This window comes from Amphiprion ocellaris, chromosome 13, assembly GCF_022539595.1.
Source record: "Amphiprion ocellaris isolate individual 3 ecotype Okinawa chromosome 13, ASM2253959v1, whole genome shotgun sequence".
NCBI classification, from domain to species: domain Eukaryota; kingdom Metazoa; phylum Chordata; class Actinopteri; family Pomacentridae; genus Amphiprion; species Amphiprion ocellaris.
In genome coordinates this window covers 27211412-27216278 of record NC_072778.1, presented here as the reverse complement: position 1 = coordinate 27216278, position 4867 = coordinate 27211412, and the positions used below count along the sequence as shown (strand labels likewise).

Sequence of the window (4867 nt, the reverse complement as noted above, 5' to 3'; positions counted from 1 at the left end):
TTCTTCTTCTGTACAAAAATGGAGCAAAAACATTTTGTGCCATTTTGTGCTTGTGACATTTGTAATCAGAAGTTTCCCCCACAGTCTTAGCTTGCTAGCTATAACATAAACATTACAGAAACAAAGTCAAGGTAAACTGGAGACCATCTTTCAACTGGATGTTCCCACATATGAGTACTCAGGTACTAATGAACGCTCTGTACCCATGGACTGGTCCAAACCCATCCTTGGACTCAGCTCTCATTTGTCTCAACCACACTCCTGTAATGTTTTGTGACAACATCTTGTTGTTGACAAAATCTGTCCACAACACCCCACAGTATTCAAAACCACCTTTTGTGGAAGTTCTTGCTGCAGTAAATATCTCCAGGACCACACATACATACAAACCTATTTTACCAAGAGTAGACTGTGGAGGTACACAGATCAACAGTGGAACAAGGTTTCTGGTCATTTTGAAAAATAAAATAAAATAAAGATTAAATAGATTTATTTCAAAGTCTCTTTTTTAAATAACATAACTGCTAATCTGCATTTATTTTTTATTACATAGATTTATTTATTTGTATTAAAGATGGGATTATGAAAATTTCCCCACTGTGGGATCAATAAAGGTTTAATCTAACTATCTATCTATTGGCAGCCCTGGCTAATGTTCATCAAACAGGGGATCTTCATTCTCCGCAGTGGAACTATGTGTGTTTGTTTATGTGTTTTAAGTCTTTTTTCATGTCTTTCAAGAATGCATATGTAAATTTTAAACATCTCACCGTTACGCAAATTTTCTGAAAGTCAGATGACCCATTTAATAAATTAGTTTGCTTGCAAATCCTGACCTGACTTGATTCACTTGGTTACTTGGTTGCATGCAGTAACTCTATTTCAGGTATTATTCATAAACAATATAGTAAAGAATTTTTTCAAATTTTAATTTTTTTCCCACTCCTTTTAAGTGTGCAAGTGCAGGAGACCCATGGCTAAAATACTATATATGAGTGACACTAATGTGGTTGGTAATCAACAGATAAGAAACTAATAAGAAACAAACCACAGAATAATTAGTACTTGAATGTCAGCATGATAAAAAGTAAGTTATGACATGAACAAGATTTGTAACTGTGATGAGTCTGAAAGTTTACATTTCCACTAGGAACATATAGGTTTCTGTTAATCCGTTAATTTACCATGTAGTGGCTTCTTTTCTAAGAATATCTGCATTGTCCATATACAAAGGATGGAAAACATCATCGTCTGCCTCTTCAGGGTATTCCACCCTAACACAATAGGACTAAAATGAAACGCCTTTTGAGGTCTGTGCTGGTTTCCTCTGTCTGCTATGGTCTGTGTCTCCCCCCAATGTCCCAGTATAAGGCGATGGAGCTGTCAGTGTTAGACATGGTCTGTGGGTTATCAGTGCAGGGAGCTGCTATCCAGCGCCGGACAGGACAGTTCTGCAGACGGGCTGACAGGCTGACAGGTGTCAACTCGACGGGATCCCGGCTGATACAGACCTCTCACTCGCCACAGTGCTTCATGAACAGGTGGCTCACGCTGATGTATATCACACACACACACACACACACACACACACACACACACACACACACACACACACACACACACACACACACACACACAGAAAGCCATGTTAACAGTGAAACGCACACATGCAAACACACAATCAGAAAAACATGCACCCTTAGAGCATGAATACATACACAGACCAACATGAGGCGTTGGCTAGCATCAGTAAAGAGACGCGCTTTATGTGAATGGAGGAGATAAAACGTTTGTCTCACATCTGGTATGATTACGTCTACATGCAGCAGTCATTAAACGGAGTGGAATATGCATTCACACAATTTATACATAAAGTATAAATAACTGACACATCTGACTGGCAAGCACTATTCAGAACTCACTCAGAGATCCCCACCAGTCATCATACGGCATTCAATTATGCATGCTGAGTTGTTCTTGAGAAGTTTAGTGTCTTTCAGAGGAAGAAGAAAATAAAATGTTCTCTGAAGGAGCCATCTGCTAAACATAGTGCAGTAATTGAAAACAATCACGTGGAGAGAGGTCGTAGATAAGAGACTAAAAAAAAAAAAAACAACAAAAAAAATCCAGTAGTTATATGATGTGCATTGTATTGAGAAAAACAAAGAGAAATGTCCCCACTGGAAGTGGCCAGTAATCAGTAGGAGTCCAATTAGCTCATACAAGATAGTGACAAGTACAAGGTTCCCACAAAATATGTCCTGAAAAATGGCACTGAGTACTGTAGCATTAAAAACATATACAAATACATACAAAATAAGCCACAGTCTGCCACACTTGCTGCAACAAATAATGATTATAATCCTACTTTCTGGTAGCTGTTTTTAGCTATCATTGAACAATGGCATCTTCTCTTTCAAGGTGATTATTGTAATTTAATGAAAAGTAAACAGGAAACAAACAAAAAAAACCTCTCAGCTATGAAGCAGCAACCATCTTTTAAATAGAATAAAGAGCAGACATGACACTGACTCACTATGTAGTGTAATGATGAGTGCCCAGTTTTACTGACATATGCTGCTTGTATTCTTGATGTCTGCTATAAAGTCAGGTTCCACCGAGATTTGAACTCGGATTGCTGGATTCAGAGTCCAGAGTGCTCACCATTACACCATGGAACCACAAATACAAAAGGAACACTTCCAATGTTTCTGACGACGTCACTATTTAATCATCAAAATCTTCGATGCTGTTACATTCACAGGGATAAGGAGAGTAGGAGATGTCACAATGACTTTGTCAGCTTAAAAAAGGATGATCGTGAAACTATTTACTGAGTGATTCATTAACATATTGCACTGAAAACAGTATTATCGTTATAAATCATTAGTCTGGGTTATTTTTACAATGGCATTGACATCAGATGCCACTTCAACTTTAATTATAGACTGCTGGCTTTATGTCATTCAGTGTATTAATTATTCTATAGGGAGAATCAAACCAATTAATGTGCTCAGACATTATAAGAGTCATGCATCATTATTAACTATTGACTGAGTGCTGGGATACTCGTTATATAAGAGAAGGATAGCTTCAGCATTGCAGATCATTTGACCTCTCTTCTTAAAGGCAGGTCCCACCGAGATTTGAACTCGGATCGCTGGATTCAGAGTCCAGAGTGCTAACCATTACACCATGGAACCTCACATCTGTAGGGCTGTGCTGCAAAAGAATTCAAACTATGTCATAATTTTCCTTCATCATTAGTAGTTGTGTTTTAAGTAACATAATATTCAAGGACACACACTGTCCATTTTGTATTCACTGTCATTTGGTTGTCCATTTATTCATTTATTTGAAATGTGTTCACATAAAAACAGTTCACTAAAATTAAGTTGACACGTTAACGTGACAATGATTTTATTGCGCGTGACTGCAGGTTTTTAAAATTATTTTTGTAATGGACTAATATTATTGTTGACGTTGACGTGTCAATGTTTATTGCTTAGTTCCAGATTTACCTAATGTCAGTAAACATACCATGTTTAATTAGCTCGCCTCTGATTGGCTCAGACTCAGCAGTAGTGTGTGTCCAGCGAGAGAGAGCTGGGAACAGAGGCTAATTCTGGAGCTAAGCTATAAGGTTTCTGTAGTTATTTTGGTTTTGGCTACGGTCCACAGTAGCCTGTGTGAAAGTTCAATCAAGGACAGGAGAACAAGATAAAGTCTCACTCATTCATCACAGAGGGTCACTACATTATTTACCCATTTACCATTAAATCAAGACAGTTAAGATGAAGAATTTCCTTCAGGATTAATGAAGTCTTACCAGTAACAGTGGATTAGTTGTGTTGATTAAAACTTGTTGAACTACCCAGTGTAATATGGTCACTGCAGTGTTGGAAGTGTTCCTTAACTCTCCATTAATGTGGGTGACTCTCTACAAAAGCATTCTTCTTATTATCATTCTTATAAAATTCAAATGAAGAGGCCAAGCTGTTCTGCAGGTTTTAACATCCAGAGAAGATGAATTGTCCCGACTGGCACACATGTTCACTGGTGGATTGCACCACAAATTACCAGTAATGCTAAGCATCTTGTAACATTCTTGTAACAAGTTTTTAACCTGTGACAAACATATCAGTTTATGTTTGCTGTAGATAGCATTTCAGGGGCAGCTAGGTGCAGCTGCAGCTAGGTCATTATTGTGGCCGTGAGGTTGGAACTGGGCTTGAACAGCCTCTGTGTTTCAAGGTGGCTTTAGAGACTGATATTGTTTGCAGCTGGCAGAAGACCAAGCTCCTGGTCCCACCTGGCAGACATCAGGAGTGATTGGCCTTTAGCTCCAGACCTGCTCTCAGCCCTGGTTCTCCCCACCTCCCGGCTCGTTGGATTGGTCCACCACCACAGCTCCTCCTCCCACAAGACTCCAGCTATCACCCCACCTGGAGTATACATCTGCAACCAACACTCAGTCACAGCGGCTGGGATTGAACGTGACCAATTCACCCTGGTGCCTTTTGAGTGCTTGTGTTCTGTAGCCACTGAGGGGTATCTTTTTGGAAATGTGCGTATTGAAACCACTTTTATTTAGTTAATTATGCGCACTTGATACTCATTTGTATTGTGTTAGTTTCTGTTGTTTGGTGTGGGTGTTGCTATTGTATTTAGGTTTGGCTCTAGAGTTTAGTTGTTTGGTTTTCCTTTAGGTAGGTAATAACTCTTTAAGCCATTATTTGGCTTTCTTCTGTTTTTTGATTTAGCAACATCCACCAGCCCTGTTTTGTTTTGTTTGACCACTTTTGTGTTACTTCAATCACCGAGCAATAAATTACTTTACCTACCCAATTTCATCCGGTTGGTTTTG

General features: G+C 38.9%; 2 non-coding genes across 2 annotated transcripts; both read right to left on the bottom strand.

The window, feature by feature from the left end:
• Positions 1-2609: 2609 nt before the first annotated feature.
• Positions 2610-2681, bottom strand: trnaq-cug (transfer RNA glutamine (anticodon CUG)). The gene has a single exon. It is a non-coding gene; the product is annotated as a tRNA-Gln (tRNA).
• Positions 2682-3131: 450 nt separating this feature from the next.
• Positions 3132-3203, bottom strand: trnaq-cug (transfer RNA glutamine (anticodon CUG)). Its single transcript has one exon. It is a non-coding gene; the product is annotated as a tRNA-Gln (tRNA).
• Between the last annotated feature and the right edge of the window lie 1664 nt (positions 3204-4867).